The 19,740-nt window shown below is 39.9% G+C and overlaps 1 protein-coding gene across 2 annotated transcripts in view; it reads left to right on the top strand.

The window, feature by feature from the left end:
• GALNT18 (polypeptide N-acetylgalactosaminyltransferase 18) overlaps positions 1-19,740 on the top strand; it is a 349,733-nt gene that overhangs the window by 249,755 nt on the left and 80,238 nt on the right. The gene's annotated exons all lie outside the window — the stretch shown is intronic.

Below are 19,740 nucleotides of genomic sequence, written 5' to 3'. Positions count from 1 at the left end.
TGATTGGGATTGGGAAGACACAGGGTGGAGCCTCTTGACTTTTCAGGAAGAAGAGGACTTCAGAACCTGCTTGGCTGGGGGAGGGAGCATGGGAGAGGTTAAGCTGCCAACTCAAGGGAACAGCCTCTTTTAAAATCAAACTGAGGCCCATCAGAGTGAGCAAAGGTGTGTGCTCTAGGAAGCAATAACAGGCATCGAGAGTGGCTGGACAAGAGTGACCCTGAGTCAGCTCCCCTTGGGATTTCTCACTTTGACAGTCTCTGTCTTCTCCACAGTGGCCCATAGAACATTCCGAAAGACTTTGTTAAGAGATAGCCCAGAGAAACAAACTCAGGGTGTGTAAACAGCAAGATGCAGCCAGGCTCACTGCAGGCTGCTTTCTGACCCCAGGTGCTAGCCAGACCCACAGCCCATTCCTGCCTCACGCCATTCTCCTGCCTCAAAGTATAGAGTTTTTTCCAGCAATCAGCTCATTGCATGGATCCCCAAGAGGCTCTATGTTATTTCTCATCCTACAGGAACATTTCCTAGGCTTTCTGGCTCTTCCCCCTTGGCCGGTGAAAACATAAATCTATGATGAAGCCCTCTTTCTTATCTGAGGTTCCTGTTAGGTCCCCTGGTGTTAGGCAGGAATGTGATGATGGATACAACAAAGGATCTTGTCCTAGAAGGAAGCCTGCCCACCTCTAGGACCAGGGAGTATCCTTGGCAGACCCAGTATTAGAGCTGCAGGATGTCCTCCCCACGATGGCCCCCACTGTCTTCTCCGTGGGGAACTCTCAGCAGCCAGCCACCCCCACACTCCACAGGCTTGCCGATGCTTGGAGAGAACCCTGTGCCTACTGGTGTCCGTAGGGATTATCTGAGATGCTCCACCTCACTGCCAGCCTATTCACACATCCATGCAGACCTCATCTGTCTGGTCCCACCTACTGGCCCTACTCTGGCATCTTTGGCCTTAGTGTCTGCATCTGATGTCTCCAATTCCTGATACTCAATTCCCACTGAAGGATTGCAGCTTGGATGCACCCTCCTCTCACCTCTAACCTCCTTCAATCTCCCACCCCACCAGGCAGGCAGCTGGCCCTGGACGGCCCTTGCCCCTGACCTAAAGGGGAGATTGGACACCCACAATGAGCATCTCACAATGCCTGCAATGACCTGACAGGTACTGTGTGGGGCCCGACTCACCATCCAGACTTAATGCTAGGGCTTTGAGGACTGGCGACATGAGCAGTCTGTCTGAAGCCGAGCTTAGAAAACACTTCCAGACATCTGTATTCATTGAAACCCTGAGAAATTGCTTTGGAAGCAGTCAAAATGCGTGGGCTTATTGGGGAGCTAATGTATTCATAGAGGACAGCCCCTGCATAATCACCCTCGTTTCTGCAGCTCTCTCTACATCGGCCATTTATTCCCCATTTGTGTCCTCACCATCTCATTTCAGCACTGCTCCTGGATAAATGCTCACCCCAAACATAATATTTTTCACGAGGAGCTGCTGTCAGGAATTGTCTGAGTGGGTTGGACCGCCTCCATTTGCTTGTGTTCTCTGGGTAAAAATGTGCAGGAATGGAGAAAGGAATTAGATTTGTGAACTCTGCTTCCAGCATGTGTGTGAGTCAGTCACAGAGTGGAGATTTCTGGCTTTTCCTTCCTTAGATTATAAAGTTATAAAGCTATTCTGGAGTGTGCGCCTGGGTGAGGCTCTCAAATGCAAGTTAAAATGTCTCTGAGTGGTTTCGTGTACAGAGTTTTAAATACAGTTGGCAATGATATCTGTTTTTTTTTTCCTCCATCTCTTCTCTCTCAGTTGACAGAAATGAAGTGTCATTGGAGTTGAAGAAAGGGTGGCATTTAAAACAGAGAACCAACAAGCTGTTAACTTGCAAAACTAAGTACAAATGGGAGGGATGAGTTCATTTGAATTTCAGTTCCCCCTTCAAGGGTTACGGAACCACTGATCGTCAGCAAAACAGATTTTCTCCTTTTGTATGGTTATTAGTATTTGTCTTTCTTTCGTGTTTGATGAGTTAACTTTCCAATGGTTCAGTTTCCTCTATAAAGTAGCGCACTTGCCCTAATTACACTATAAGATTGTGTTTCAACATGAAAGACATCACTTTTCACCCTTCTCTTAAGCAGAGGCAGATTATTCAAAGTCCTTACCTATCTGGAACACAGAAAGAAAGTTGTTTGCGCAATTACTAAATGCCTGCTTTGTGCCATGGGTTTTACTGCCACTTATGTCATCCATCCACAAAACACCCTAAAAAGACTATTATTGTAATAGTGTTTTTTTTTCCATATGATACTGTGAAATTAGGGGCTTACATATATCTCAAGGTCATGTACCTCGTAAGAGGTAGAGAAAGGATTCAGCCCCAGATCTTTATGATTCAAGGACTAGACAGATATATCACAGTGATCTAGTGATAAAAGTACTTTGAGCACCGTCTCAAAAAAGATATTGCAACAGCCATGCAGTAATTATCTTCTACTTTATTCACAATTATGTCTACTGAGTCCCTATTTAAAGCCTTCTTCTTATTTCATGCTCTTTTTTTTTCTGATTTGTAAATCGGCAACACAATGAGAAAAAGGAAGGAGCTACTATGGCCAAGCACAATGAAATGAGTGAGAAATAAGAGCTGACAGTGAATAGAAAACAGAAAGATTATATAAATGATAACTGTGAAAGTGCTAGAATGCATAAGAAAACATTTAAGGGCTGGCAAGGGATTGAAATTGTTGGAGACTGTTATGGTTTGAATTGAGTGCCCCCAGCCCCAATATGTCCGAACCTCTTGTGAATGTGATCTCATTTGAAACTGGAGGTCCTTGCAGATGTAATCAAGTTAAGATAAAATTGTGCTGGATTAGGGTGGGCCCTAATCCAACGAGACTGATGTCCTTATAAGAAGAGGAAAATTTCGTCACAGGAAGACATAAAGGAAAGACAGCCATGAGAAAATGGAGGTAGAGATTGGGGTTATGATGTCAAAAGCTCAGGAACACCTGGGGCTATCGAAAGCTGGAACAGGCAAAGAAGGATCCTTCCCTAGAGGGTTGGGAGGGAACATAGCCCAGTCAATATGTTGATTTCAGACTTCTGGCCTCCAGAACTGTGAGAGAATAAATTTATGCTGTTTTAGGTGATCCAGATTGTGATACTTTGTTATAAGAGCCCCGGGAAACCTACACAGGGACCAAAAAAGTAAGCCAAAGTCAGAACCTGGAGAAAGGTTGAGGCTATTCTATATGGAGAATCTGGTGACACTTAAGTTTATGTTTTCTCAACTTCATAGAATACAGAGAACAGAAAGCCTAAGGCTTGCCTTACTTCCCATAAAGCTGGGACTCCAAAGGCCTGTTTTCTCAGTATAAAATAGAAATCCTCTCTGGAGAAAGAGCCTTTTAACCCAGGCCACACAATTCCCACAGGGAGAGTTTTAAGGAATATGAATTCACAGTTTTAAAAACATCACAAAACAGACAAGGGAAAAAGAAAGCAACAAGAGGAAACAGCAGCAAAATCAGTGGACAGGCAAACCTGACCCACAAAGTCTCCAGCTGTTGAATCCATCAGACACGGAATATAAAGTAGGTTATATTATATACTTAGAAAAAGAAGAGATTGAAAATATAAATAAGAAGCAAGACACTATAAAAATAATCAGTCATAGTAGGATAAAAATGGAATTTCAAACATGAAAAATGTAAGAATGGCAATTAAAAGCTCAACAGATGGGCAGAACAGCTACATGAACATTATTAAAGGAATAAAATTAAGAAACTGGAAAATAGATCTAAAGAAATCACTCAAAATCAGCCCAAAGGGCCCAGAAAAAATTGTGAAAAAATGTTGAAAGACATGTAGAATTGAGATTGTGGATTTAGTATCTTATAATTCCAAATGGAGATGATCCTCTTTCTCCAGAGAGGATTTCTATTTTCTGAGAAAACAGTATGGAGGGTTAGGCAAAAAACATATTTAAATAAATGATGGCTTAAAATTTTCCCAAACTGATAAAAGACACCAATCCTCAGATTTAAGAAGTCATGCCATCCAAAGTGAGGTAAATATAAAGATATCATCATTTAGATATACCATAGAGGAACTACAGAATATCAAAGGCAAATAAAAGATCTTACAGCAGTCAAAGAGAAAAGATAGATGACCTAAGTCTATAATAATTAGAATAACAGCTGACTTTTCAACTGTAACAATGGGACCCAGAAGGTTATGATATATTGTCTTCAATACACTGAGAGAAAATAATTGTCAACCTATAAGTGTATGCCCAATAAAAACATCCTTCAAAAACTATTTGAACCTAAAGACTACGGAATAGGTTACAGGTGTCCAGCAGCACAGCAGCTTGTATCTCTTTCTTCTAGAGCTAAACATTCAGGCAGATCCTAGGTTTATAGCACAACAGAGTACGGCACAGTTGTTAATGATCTTAGTAACAGTCCCAAGTCATAAAAAAAGGTCTCCATTGTATGCTTTATGCTTATTCAATAAGACAAAAAGTACATACATGTATGCAAAGATTTCTATGGAAAATGTAAGACTTGTTAAATTTCTGATACTGAAATAGGCAACTTCTCAGTTGTATGGAATGGACATGGAGAAACTGATTAGAAAGCCTAGCCTATTTATTATGCTTTAAATTCAATTCACTTCTTTAATATGAATCTTGGCTGTCTTCACCTTTCTGGAATGGAAACCAAAGAAGTAGGGGGTGGTGGGGAAGAATGCCACTACAGCCACAGCCAGTGCCCCACCGTGGTGTCCAGAGCAGGCAACCAGAGAAAAGACCCCTCTCCTCTCCATCTTGCCCCAACTGCGAATGACTCCTGACTGGATTGAGCTGTTAGAAATGTATTACAGAAAAGAGAGTCTCCCAGAAACGACTTGCTGTTGGACAGACACCCACTTGAACATATCTGCAAGTCACTGACTCCTTCTCTGAATATCTAAGCTTTACCCACTTGGGGTTTCTTACCGGCATTTTAGAATATCTTGGGATATTCATAATCATTTGCCTCTTTAGAATATGGTCTACTGTTATAATGACACTTACACAGATATCTCCCTCCAGGATGACCTTTTACTATCTGCTCCTAGGACTGGATGATTGTTGTTATTCTTCATTCCCTAGTACCAGCTTGCCCCTTTTAACTGCTTCTTCTAAGCCTTGTCACAAGATCTGATTGGGAGTAGAATCCCTCGCTGTGAGTGATTCTGTCCCTCTCCCTGTGTAGCTGAGTTACATCTAGGACAGGAGGAAGTGAAGCTGACTGGCTCCACTTTGGGCCTTGGGAGCACCAAGGATCATTTAAGGTTTCCTTATCTGGCTAGCCTTATAGAATAGCTTATTAAAGCAGAAATATGGATCTGAGATTTCTCAGTACCTTGGACAGTGACTTTATTCTAAACTCATTAAGTCTTTCTGTGGTCCTAGTCTGCCAGTTTTCATCCCCTCTCCTAGGTTTTTTCCTCAATCATGGAGAACCTATTACCTATACATGCCCTGGCAAAATACCAATAGCTATTCTACAGAGCATAAGGGATGAAAGAAGCAAAGAAGGTGTGGACACAATAGAAGGAGTATACTTCACAAATTACAAAGTCACTAGATATCAAAAATCCCCTTACCCCCTACACTGGGTTTGTCTGCTGCTTCTATATCAGCTAAATAACAATGGCAGTACCTTTCATCTATATTTTCAAATTCTTTCCCTACAATTATCCTATTTATTGCTCACAGCAATCAAATGCTGAAGGCAAGCCAGAGAGTATTATCCTAATAGTGTTATATGATTAAAAATGTTTATGTTGGTCAAGGAGTTAATTCATTCTTATGCTTCATTATCTCATTATTCTAATCATTATTTTTAACAGTAAAGATAACAAGAAGAAATTAATTACTTCATACAGTTCTCTATACAAGCATATCATCATATCTATTATACATGTAGATGCATATGTGCATAAAAATACTACCACACATTTTATATAGTGCTTTATTTTTTAAGGCATACATTAATTTATATGTATTATAGCCGTGCTTAACTTTTTATTCAAATGACACTCAGGAACCTGTGTTGCAAGCTAAGAAAACTGACTCAACCTTACTTAAAAAGAAAAGAAATTTATTGGAAGGACATGGGTATCTCAAAGAATTAATTTGCTTTTCAAAGAAGCAGACTCAGAAAACAAGCAAAAGCCAAGAGAGGCTAAACAGCAGAAACTACAGCCAGAGCCACATGGTCATAATAGCGTATTTGGGACAATACCTCTGACCCTACTGCCATGACTAGATGGTCCTACCACTGGGTACTGGGCACTGTTGCTTGGGTTTTGGTGACATTCACAAAGATTGGAAGTCCTGAGTGACAGTACACAATTAGCTAAATCTAGGTTTATGTACATACCTTTGCTTCGAGGGGACAGTGACAGATCATATAGCTCTTTTCAGTTTCTACAGTTCCAAGAATTACACATGACAGAGTTCCTCTTATGGGAAATGGAGTTTGAACCTGGGTTTGTCTGTCCTCTAAAACAAGTAATATACTATATAGGTATTGTTCTTCATATTCCAGATACTTTATCATAAATGAGACTTGAAAAAACTCTCTATTGAAATACAAATCAAAACCACAATGAGATACCATCTCACACCAGTCAGAATGGTGATTATTAAAAAGTCAGGAAACAATAGATGCTTGTGAGGCTGTGGAGAAATAGGAATGCTTATACACTGGGAATGTAAATTAGTTCAACCATTGTGGAAGACAGTATGGTGATTCCTTAAGGATTACAACCAGAAACACCATTTGATCTAGCAACTCCATTACTGAGCATATACCCAAAGGAATATAAATCTTTCTACTATAAAGACACATGTACATGTATGTTTATTGCAGCACTATTTACAATAACAAAGACATGGAACCAACCCAAATGCCTGTCAATGATAGCCTGGATAAAGAAAATGTGGTACATATACACCATGGAATACTATGCAGCCATAAAAAGGAATGAGAACCTGTCCTTTGCGGGGACATGGATGAAGCTGGAAGCCATCATCCTCAGCAAACTAACACAGGAACAGAAAACCAAACACCACATGTTCTCACTCATAAGTGGAAGCTGAACACTGAGAACACATGGACACAGAGAAGGGAACAACACACATGAAGGCCTGTAGGGGGTTGGGTGTTGAGGGAAGGGAACTTAAAGGATGGGTCAATAGGTGCAGCAAACCACCATGGCACACGTATACCTATGGAACAAACCTGCATGTTCTGCACTCATATCCCATTTTTAAAAGAAATAATGAAAAAAATTAAGGAAAAAAGAGAAAAAACTCTTTATTATGGACAATATCGAATATATACAAAAACAGTGAGATAGTAAAATAAATCCCATTGCAGTTTTTACCTTGTTTCAATATTGTCAACTTATGGCCAATTTGGTTTCATCTTTACCTCTGCCTAATGCCCCACCTAACTCTAGTTATTTTGAGGGAAATCCCAGACATCATATCATTTCATCAAAAATATTTCAGTATGCATCCAAAATAGATAAGGACTTTTAAAGAACCATGGCCACAATGCTATTTTCAGTCCTAAAAGAGTTGAAAAGAATACTGTAATACTGTCAAATATTCGAGTATACACATTTTTCTAATTCTCTCATAAGTTTTTGTTTTGTTATACAATTTGTTTGCTTGAATCAAGATTCAGTTGGTTAATTTGTCTTTCCAGTCTCCATAATCTACTGAATATCTTTCTCCATCTCTTTTTTTCCCCCCTCTTGTAATTTCGTTTTTGAAGAGATCAGGTCATTTTTCTTGCAGAGATTCTCACAGTCTAGATTTTCTTGATTACATTCCCCTGATGTCATTTAACAGGTCCTTCTGTCCCATACATTTCATCTAAATTGGTAGTTAAATCTAGAGACTTGGGCTCAATTTTGTAGCAAGAATATTTCATAGACAGTATGTGTGTTCTTCCATCATGAGGTACATTCTGTCTACTTGTGTTCCCATTTGTGATGCTAACCATCATTGCTGATTATTGCCTAGATTCAGTAATTCCTTAGGGGTTACCAAATAGTAATATTTTAATTTTATTTCTCTTTCCTCATTTATTAACTGAAATACTTCTTGTAGAGACATGTACAATAATCCATTCCTTGGTTGCCCAGAAGTACAAATAAATTCATTTGGAAAAGTCAGGATAAATAGTTCTTTCTATAATAGCTTTCAAAATAATGAATTGATTCTCAACCACCCTCCAAAGGGGACGAATTAGTTTTTTAGTATCCCTGTGAACTTATGGGTTTAAACATATTTGATGTATTTCAATTAATTATCCTTACATACATTTAATATCCTTATTGACTTGCAAATTTTCCACCTTTGTCCATTGGGAGCCTGTTGACATTTGTCCATGGGTCCTTTGGACTCTTTAATGGCTTCCCTGCCACGAGGAGGGTTCCAGGCTCATCTTACACATTTCCTGCTCCAGACTTGTAATTAGCTACTTCCCTAAGGAACCCAACTTACTGTTAGTGAGAAATGGTATTTAAAACCACAATCTGGGCACTGGGCATGCTCATTGCTACTGGGTTGGTCCATGTTTCTAGGTCTTTTCAGTAGTCAGAGCTAGAAATTATTATTATTATTATAATAGAGCTAAAATATTTCAGGCATTCATGATGATCTTTCTCATTCAAACTTAGGACAACAGAATTTTACTTCATCAATTTTACATCTATGTTTCCTTTCTTTCATGCCAAAATTTCTGGTTCTTAATGACAACAATATAGGTACCTGTTTATTTTATTCCCCAGAATGCTCAAGACTGTTTCAGCATATTAATGACAATGCTACCACCAATGATATGATAAATTAAATGGTTTAATTTATTTTGCATTTCTTCTTTAGATTTTATCCCACTAGGATATACAGTCAAATTTCTATTATCCACAGTTATCTAGAAGTGTTCCTCTCTGTACGGTTGTCCTACCAGCCTAAGAAGTATGATCAGTTGTTTCATTTTGCTTCTGACTTTTATATTTAAATGTTTATAGTCATACAAATTTTTATTTAGTTTATAAAAATGAGGTAAATATACAGTCCAAAGTCAAATCTACAAAATAAGGAACTTTCAGCGTTGTTCTCTTCATCCTGTTTTCTATTTCCAATGTAAACATTTATTTTTGTTTGTTTTACTTAATACTTTGAAAAAAGGCAAGAAAATGTGAATATATATTCGCAGGTCCCCTTTCTTAGATAAATGGTAGTATACTATGCACATTTTTATTATCTCACTTTTTTCTGAAGATTGTTCTATAACAGTATATAGAGATATTCCTCATTCCTTTCTTACGGTTGCATACTACTCAAATGCATAAACATTTTATAGTTTATTCTACCAATTTCCTTTTGAGAGCATAGTGCTATAATTAATAGTCTTTTGCATACTTTTTTCATATTTTTATTGGTTATCTTTTGGATAGATTCCTAGAAATGGAATTGCGAAGTCAAAGGGTAAATGCATACGTAACTTTGCTAGACATCATCAAATATCCCTCCAGAGGGGTAGTATTTCAGAGGGGTAATATTTTTCCCACCAGGAATGATGAAGGTGCCTGTCTTCTCACAGCCATACCAACAAAGTATGTTGTGGAATATTTTTTTTAACCAATCTGACCGATGAGAAAGGCCTTTCAGGGTAGTTTTAATTTGCATTTCTCTTATTAAGAACTAGGTTGAAGAGATTTTCATATGATTAAGGCTATTTGCATTTCTTTTTTCTGTAAGCTGTTCGTATCTTTGGCCCACTTTCCTATAGGGTTGTTAGTCTTCTTTCTATTTTTAGAATATCTTTACACATTAGAGATGGTAATACTTTGCCCATCATACAAATTGCAAGTATTTTCTCCCAGTTTGTTACTTGTCTTGATTTTACTTCTCATGTTTGTTTGTTTGTTTGTTTTGCCATCCAAAGGCTGCTTTTTTCATGTTTTTTATGTTTAATGTAAGCAAACTTTTTTTTTCTTGCTTCCAGATTTTAATCATAGAAAATCTTACCCACTCTCAGGTTATAAAGAAATTCACTCGTGTTTTCTTCTAATACTTATATGACTGTATTTTTTACATTTTAATCTCCGATTCATTCGGAATTGATCCTGCAGTTTGGTGTGAGGAATGGATCCAATGTCTAATTTTTCTATATGGTCAACCAGTTATCCTAACACCTTCTATTCAAAATAATATCTTTCCTCACTGCTTTGCAAAACTACCTTTATTGTACAATAAATTGCCACATACTTTTGGGTCTGTTTCTGGATTTTCTATTTTGGTTTCATTGATCTGTTGGTCTATTTATGTACTAATATCACACAATTTCATTTTTATAGGCTTTATGTTTGTAAGTCCACAGGGTGAATTTAGCCCAGCAAACTAATGCAGAAAGGTCTTGGATTCAAAGGAGGGGAAGATCTAGGCAAGACACAAATATCATCTTTCCCTCTTCTTTCCTGCTGGACTTTAAAACACATGATGTCAGGATTTATGGCTGTTTAATTTTCATAATGTGCTTGGAGCCTAGTATGTGCTGAAAGAGCAGGCTTTGAATTTACAGACCAGTCACATATAAGAAAATATATTCTGTATGCCTCAGAAAGTCAGAGCTATAAACAGTGAGTATAAGCTGTAAGAGATGTAGTTACTCAATATCAGAAACATAAATTAGAACCATAAAAAAGATGCTAATGATACAGTGAGCTCCCTGTGTTAGGACATCTTCAAATATCACTAGAAAGATAGATAGAAAGATAGATAAACTTTATGACTGTAATACTAATGATTAATAGTAATATGACAGGTATTATATGTGAGATACTGTCCTAAGTGCTTTACATGTATTAATTCACTTAATCCTTGCAGTACCTTGAAATGTAGGTACTATTACTATCTCCACTTACAGATGGATATACTGAAGCACAGAGAGAGGTGATATAACTTGCTCAAGGTTACATGACTGGTAAGTGGTAAAGATGCGATTTGAACCCAAGAAAGGTGGCTTCAGAAGCCATTTATGCCTGGTCTAAGAAGGCATAGCGTTGTGGTCTTCAGTAAGAAATCTGACAAAATTTCTCATCACTTCCAGGTGGGTTCATTATTTATTCATTCATTCATCCTTCAAACATTCACTTTCCCCCTGCTGGGAAATTGGAGATGAATGACAGCCCCTGCCTTTGAGTGGCTCTCAGCCTAGCTGGAGAGACAACCACCTTACCATGTTCTGAGTACTCATCTCAGATTGTAGAAAAAGTCATGAGCTTAAACAGAATGTTTGACCCCTCCCTCCATTTTGACTTTGAGGACTTTGTGTGTTCTTTGATCTACCAATGGCAACAGTAACAAGTACACAACTCAACCTGCTACACTTTTTATGTGGTATTTTTTTTAGAAATTGTTATTTACAAATCAAAAAATGCAAACAATTACTTTTTTTTTCCAATCAATGAGTAATGGTAAAGACAATCAACTCAAGCTAAAGCAACAAATAAAAATGAGCATAGCAAAAACTATAAAAGCTAAAACGTTTCCTGAAGAAATGAATATTAACATGATTTACATTTGCAAAATTTGATTCAGGAAAACTAAACTTGGTGGAAATCATTACCACCAAGAAAAACCCTGTGATGGAGGCCATAATTATAAAATGTGTTATGGATAAAAGCATACTGATAGAAGAACCCTATCTTAGTTGTAAAATCAATGCAAAAAAGTGTTAACCCCAGTGAAAATAATTCTGCTAAAATAAAACTAGAAAATTAGTATAGACGGAAATATTTTAATTTGGTCTATAGAAAATCGATGAAGAGAATTAAATTGGCTTAGTGACATTTACTCAAAAAAGAGTTTCTGAGTGAAAATTCATCACTGAGCATAATTCAGGTTAATGTGCTAAATGGCACAACCTGCTCAGGGTCAAAATGGCAAGGCTGAAAGATCCTGATGCATTGCGAGAGCACCAGGAGGGAGCAACCACTCCACCTGCGGAAGTTAGGTGGGGCTTCACACAGGAGATGCCGTTGAGGCAGACTCCTGAGGAAGGAGTGAGCATCCTGAAGATGGGGATTTGACCTGTCAACATTGACCTGTCAAGGTCTGGGACGTCTGAGATTTGGTGTAGTGATGTACACTCTTGGGCAACAGAAGCAGGTGCTTTATTCCATAAAGCAGACCCATTGTTGTACGGTGGAGTAAGTGTTTACGTGGTCTTAATATATATGTTTATCTAGGTGGTCTTCTGAGGCCAAGAATTTCATCCAAAAGGAACTTCCATTTATTGTATGCTATTTGGCAATCACTTGTGTGTATTATTAATTGTTGTATGATCCCTGTGAGGTCCATGCTGTTATCCCTATTTTGTAAATTAGAAACCTGGAGGAAATTAGAATAAATAACTCCCTCCTTACCCAGGACCACTCAAGATTAGAACCAGCCTGACTGGTTTTAAAATGAATGCTTTAATCACTAGGTTGTGTTGTTTTTCCATCTCTACCTTCGGGGTTTAAAATCACTGATGGATAAAGGTTAATTTCAAGGGTTAACTCCAGCCAGCATTGCTTTGGAAAATGACCACTGTACCATTTCAGTGCTCAGTGATTCAGCCACATCTCTCAGGAGTGCTGGGGCCTAAATCAGATGATACTACACAATGTCCTCACTGGACATGGCAGGAGACTTCAGAACTGGAGGGGTAACAGTGGAGGGCTGAGCCAGAGTCCACAGCGTCAGGAAGGAGACAGATGGGGGATTACTAAATGAGAGGAGCCAGAACAGAGAGGAAGTCAGAAATCTGGGCTCAGGGGAGCAGAGACAAAGAGGAGGAAGAGAAAGCAAGGAAGGGTCCCTAGCAATTGCCTAGAACAGGCATCACCACTATTTGAGACTTTAAAAAATATGTATCCACGGTTAAAGGGCTGGAGACTTTGCTAAAATTACCAGTGAAGGCAGTCCAGGCAGGTTAATGTGTACAGGTTAATGTGTGTTATTGAAGCACATGATAGACTGGGTATGTGGTTCTCCCCAAAGGCCTTGGACCTAGAGGTCTGAGTAATCTCAGCTCACTGTTAGTATCATGGCCATTCTCAGCTAGCCATAAGGAAATTAATTAAAAACGTTGGACACCACAGTTTTGGGTAAAGCAACCTCGTCTTTGCCCACACAGTTAGAGATGTGAGGAGAAAGGGGTCTGGGGACCAGCATTTTTCCTCTGCTGAAAAGGTCTCAGAAAACCACCAGATGCAACATCTCACAGAAAAGCTGCAAGCAGATTCTTTTATTTCCCATCCCTGGAGACAGAGAAAATTAAACACCTTAAATTGGATTGTAGTTTCTAGTTGCTTCTAAATGTTATGGTTGGCTCAAGCCAGCTGGAGTTCAGAATAACCTGAGAGCTTGGGATAACATGTCTGTGTGCGTGTGTGTGTGTGTGTGTGTGTGTGTGTGTGTGTTTTGTGTGGATTGGGGCTGTTAGCTTTGCCACTGTTTTGTATCATTTTGTCATGAATTGGAATCCCTTTAGCATTATCCTTCAGCTGCTGTGGCGGGGTAACACCTAGAGAAGGCTGACAGTTGTATGGTGGTGTAAGTGTTTTTCTGTGTGGTCTTCTGAGACCAAGAATTTCAAAAGACACCAAACAGATTTCAAGCTTGCAGGCCTTTGTGCTTCCAAAGGGAATTTTCCCAATGACCCAAAGCCTTAGCTAAGTCATTGTCCATCTGTTCCCTTAGAATTGTTTTGGATTTTAATGATTTCAATGATTATTAGAAGTCAAGACTTAGTCTTTCTTAGTTCTTATAAATGAGTTATTAAATGTCCAACAAAGATGGCATTGATATTTCAAACTCAGATGATGGAAGGTTTCAGGGTGCCATTGGCTAAAGAAGAATTTGAGATAGTTTGAGGGGGAAAATGTGGCAAGTTTGGCATTAGAAATAACAGTGGAAATAACCAAAAAGCTTGCATTATTCATCTGTCTATTCATTCATACAGTGAAGATGTATTATATTCCTTGTAACATGTAGTTGGTGTTAAGATAGAGAGAAATATAATACCTGGATTCAACAGAAAACCAAAACTATGAAACTAAGGTAAAAAGAAAGAAAAAACTTTGAGGTAAGACAATGGGATCAGGTGCCCTCTATGTGACCATTTCTGAAAAGAGAAGAGATTTTAAAATTGGACATGGGCATAGGAGATGGAGGCAGGGACAGTGTGATCCCACAGTCTCAGAGAAGAATCAGCCAGAAAGATAGGAGCTGTATTGGTGGAAAATCACAAATGTTAGGGGAAGGCAGCATTTCAGAACTCAAACAGGCAGGCAAACATGAATACTAATGATAATAGCTACCATTTGTTGAACATTTATTTTGTATTTAGTGCATTTATTCAATAAATATTTATAAAGCACCTACCATTCTAGATGCTGGGCCAAGCACTGGATATGCAGTGATGAATGAGATAACTTAGGTTTGCCCTCATAGAACTTATATTCTAGTGAGTTTTATGCTGTATGTCATTTACCCCTCCCAAGAATCACAGGAAACCAGAATTACTGTCACCGTTTTACAGATGAGGCCACTGAGGCTCAGAGAAGTTAAGGAACTTGCCCTGGTCCCAAGAGAAAAAGTGGAGGAGCCTGGATTTAAACACAGTTCTGTCCAAAGCCTGTGAACCAACAGCCTGTGCTCTGAGAAAGCAAGTGGAGAAAAGGCATTAGATACAGCCATAAGAAGGCTTTGGGGGGAATAGTTGGAGTCAAGGGGAAGTGATAGAAGACAGATTTCAAAGGTCTAAGGAGGGAGTGGGTGGAGATTGATGGAAGGCGGAGAGTTTAGAGATTGTATTTGACCAGAAAGGGAGGCAGAGGGACTCGTTGGAGATTGTATTTGACCAGAAAGGGAGGCAGAGGGACTCCTTGAAGACTGGGAATCTAGTGCCTGCTTGCCGGCAGAGGGCAAGTGCCTGAGCCTTGAGAAAGTACAGACTTGACCTTGAGAGAGTAGTTGAAATTTTGTTGCCTTCTAGGTGGTCAGCTGTAGACAGACCTTCTCCTGGGAACTGTAGGGCCTGAAATTCCCAAGGTCTTTGAGGTCGGAGCAACCTGAGGCCTCTGAGGCCAAAGCATCTGCGATTTGAGGGTGTTCCCTAGCTGGTGATTTCCATATATAAGGACATTTCGGTACCCCAAGCAGCCAGTCTAGAACCGATTGGTCTGCCCCATACCCAGCGGCTCCAGGAAGGCATCTGAAAACATGGAGCAGGAAGCTCCGTGGCTATTGCGTGTTATCCCCTAGCACACCAGCCAGCCGTGGAGTGACTCTTTGCAATTACAGACCAGCAGCTGAGTAGACGCAGTTTAAAAGTACGTTGTAAAAGTTTTATGGTTAGTGAAGATAAGTGCAAAATTAATCCCTACAGAACAAAGCAATTTAAAAAGTACATAATGAAGTGATTAGCTAGAAATGGTGGGGAGCAGAAGGAGAGTGCCCATGAACAATTTTACTCAGGAATGGTCTTCACACTTTGGTTTTTTCAATTGCATTCAATGAGGGAGCTGTATAAAAGAGAGATTAATAACATGCACAAACGAGGTAACAATTGATGAAGGATTTGGGGAGTCAACTTGAAGGAAATTTTTACCTTCTTAAAAAGTTTGGATGAAGGGGAAAAATAGCTATAAAGGCTTTGATTGGGACAATTGGTGAACTTTGATTATAGACTGGGGATTTGATAATAGTCATGTATCAATGTTTAATTTCCTGAATTTTGGAAAAAAGCAAAAACAAAAGCCAAAGAAACCTGGAAGCTCACAATGTATGTTAAAGCTCCCCAGAGTCATTTTCTGTCTCCCTTTTGTTTCCATTTTTGTTCTTTGTTCTTCTTTAGCTTAGTCTGCATGCTGGTCGGTATCAGACCCTGGAAGGTAGCTTCTTGGCCACCATTACATTGTTATTCTAGTTTTCCTGGAAGAGACCACCAAGCAAGGCCAGAATCAGTTCCTCAGAAGAACTGCCACAAACTGAGCAAGGGTTCCTTCTCCTCCTCCTCTGACACTGCTGTGGTTTTCCTTGGACAAGATCCGATATTCATAAATCTGAAGTTGCAGAAGGAGGGGTCAGGGGCATCTCCAAATACAAATGTTCTTGGCTTTGTAAAGCAATGCAAAGGGCAGGGTACCTGTGAGCACATTTTTTTCTAGTGCTGTAGGTGCTGGTATCCAGAAATTACCCTTACACACAAGTTTTTCTATAAAGTTTGGTATCCAGAAATTACCCCTGCACACAAGTTTTTCTATAAAACAAAGCCTACCTGTATACAAAGTCAGTCCTGAAAATAAAGAGTTAACCCCTGGTGTAAATGGCCCAGGAACACCATTCACTCCTTTAGGTCCTGCCTCTCTCTCTTTCTGTCTGTCTAGTTTGGGAAAGTTCAAGAGACAGGGCTCTGGTCTCTGGAGCACTGAATGGTGGGGTGCTCTGTTTTATTCCTCAGGCCTGCTTCAAATGCTGCACATCAGGAGGTGAGGGTCTTGATGACTTGCTTAATTTTCACCACACTAGGATTGTAGTAATATAGAGAAATCATGGACTAGGGGAGGGAAAAGATTAGTAAGACCGTGATTTTAAGACAGATACTTATTTGGGATTTCAGTGTTTCTAAAATCAGGTTGGACCTTATACATTTGGCATATATAAATAAATAATAAATATGTAAATAAATTTTAATTTACTGTCCAAACTAGAAGCTTTTGAGAGTGAAAGGGGGTGCTACTAATAACAGTGGAACACTAGGTATAAACCAGTATAGTCCCCAGCAAACCAGAACATATGGTCATTCTACTGAGAATTTTTTGTGCATGTTTAATCACCTCCTTAATTGCCCCATCTCCAATATAGTCACATGGGGAGTTACAGCCTCAGCATACGAATTTGAGGAAGGGGGAGACAATTTAGTCCATAGGGAGTGCTGTAACAGAAAAAACACAGTGTAAGTATCAGAAAGTCAGGGATTTTTGATATTTTGTTCTGTGGTAAGATTCCCATCTCCTATAACAAAGACTGGCACATAGTAAGTGCTCAGTAAATAATTGCTGAACTGCATTAAAGCAGAGGAGGGACATGCTCTGATGTATAATTTTAAAAAGTGGATTGGAGGGCAATACGGATTGAAGGGCAACACGACAACACAGAAAGACCAGGGAAGAGGCTCTGGATGGAGATGCCCACACAAAAATAATAGGGACTTGGACCAGGATGTTGGCTGTGCAGATGGAGAGAAGTGATTAAATTCAAGCTATATTTAGGAGGTAGAACTGTCTGCTTTTGCTGATGTATTGGATGTGGAGAGGGAGGAAGAAGACATTGCTACAGATGAATTACAAGTTACAGGCTTCAGCTATTAGATGGATGAGGGGCAGACTAAGGGACAGGTGGGGAGGCAGGGAAGAAAATCGGGAACTTCGTTTTAGACATGGTAAGGTTGAGATGCCTGAGACACATGAGAGTGAAGGTGAGACGTAGGCACTTGGGTATATAAATCTTGAGCTCAGAGGAATGTAGTGTGTTTTCTCCTGCCCTGAAAAGCTGTGGTATAGCAATAGTGAATCTTATAATCAGTGGAATATTATAGTGATAATAATTATAGCTGATACTTAGGGGCCTCTAAACTTCTTCCAGGTGATGAAATAAACTGTCTCTGTGTATTACTTCATTTAATTCTCACAGCAACTATCTTTGGAATTTATCACTTTTATCTCCATTTCATAGACAAGGAAACTGAGTGTTGGAAGGTGAAGTGAATTGCCTAAAGTCACCAGTTCAGCAAATGGGAAATGTAGGACTTGACACCAAGACTGTTTGGCCCCAGAGGCTATGCTCTGAACCGTAATGACTTCCTGTCTTCCAAAAGGCAGGCTCTTGGATCCATATCTTACCATGCTTCTAAATTATCCTGTGACCCTGAACCTTAGTTTGCTCACCTGGGAAATGAAGGGAGGTCCTGGTTAGGTTCCCTTCAGTTCTACTTTATTGCAGTATGCTGATCTCTTTTGTAAATCTGTATTAAATGAGAGTTTGCTATCGGTGACTTTCAGAGATGACACCAGTGATGATGCCCATGCTGATGATTCATTCTGATGTCTATGAAAAGGGCAAATCCTTTAAGAGAAGATGTAGTATACCAGTGTTTATAATCTGAGTTTCATTTGATTAAGAGGGGAAGCTCTTTAGAACAAATATCATTTCTGAGTGAGAGAATGTTCAGCATCTCAGCCTCATTTGTATCATTTGATAAAAGGGCCCCACTGAGCCAAGTGTGAGGATGATGCTTGAGCCAGACACATAGACACCAGACATTCCTCTGATGTCTGCTCCCCAGGCTTGGCCACATTGCCTCCCACCAACCCCATCTCAATGACACATCCATTACCTGCCATCAGTTGGCTCTATGGTGCTGGGAATGACAGAGTGTATCTACCCTGGATTTCAGAAAGGACCCTCCTGGCTTATCATGGCAACACCCTTTGGACACTCGTTTAAAGAGTCCTTCTTTGGGCCAGTGTTATCCTTTTGGGGGCATCTGGTATGGACGGCCAATTTGAATCTGACTGGGACATGCTAATGAGCCATTCATATGTGTGGGATTTATTTCTGATTCGATTAAGCTTCAGAGAGAGGAAAGAAACAGCCACTGATTAGAGACATAAAAAAAGAAATACTTTAAGTGAGTAAGTGGTTCATCTTCATATAGGAAAGTATAAATTAAACATGGTCCAGGAGATGCGCTTTGAATAGCAGCTGGATAGCACAAGCACGTCCACAAGGAGACGGTGCCTCACAGCAATTGAAAGGGACTTAACCCCCAAAAAGGGCTCTGAATATGCTGAGTAAATAGATGAGCCCAGTTAGCTGATAAAAATGACTCTCAGATTAGAGATGGGTAGGTTTTTATTTGGCTTTTAGAAAATTGCTCCCCAAATCCCTATGACATTTAAGCTCATTGTCATTCTCTGGCAGCAACAGTGACAGTAATGGGGGCCAGAGATCTTCTTTCAAAACAAAGAAGTGATTACAGTAGATAGCGCAGGTGTCAATGGGACCCTGATTTGGAACTTGCTAATACTTCTGTCTCTGAGTTTGGGGCTTCTATAGGGTTTTGGTTCCATAGATATGCCTGGACTTGAACTAGCTTACCTTCCCAGCCTTGTGCATCGGGGAGCTGTGAGGGTCAGCTCCTTCTAGATTTTGTGTGCCCTGACAAGGGTTGGAAGAGTCTGGCTGCAGCCCTGGCCTCACCAGCTGGCTCCCTCTTGCATAAGTGGAGTTGCCACAGGGCTTCTGTCTGTGGCTTTCCAAGGAACCTGGAGCTGTATGTCATCTTCAAACCTGGACCTTTCCTCTACCACCCTGGCTAGCTTCACCCTTGGTTTTCTGCCCTCTGCTCTGGTTCTGAGTTTGAACCAAACTCTCACAGCCGCCCGATGTGCAGGAGTCCAAATGTCCTGCCTGCCCCTTGCAGCTCCCTCTCTCACCCCTTGGGGCTAGATCTGCTCCCTGCATCCTCAGCCTCTGGTGGGGTACTGCTTTGAATGATCTCATCAGCTGGAATTGGGAAGCAGTCACCTTCCAGACACTCCAT

This window comes from Gorilla gorilla, chromosome 9 (assembly GCF_029281585.2).
Source record: "Gorilla gorilla gorilla isolate KB3781 chromosome 9, NHGRI_mGorGor1-v2.1_pri, whole genome shotgun sequence".
Classification (NCBI taxonomy): domain Eukaryota; kingdom Metazoa; phylum Chordata; class Mammalia; order Primates; family Hominidae; genus Gorilla; species Gorilla gorilla.
This window is presented reverse-complemented; position numbering and strand designations above follow the sequence as displayed.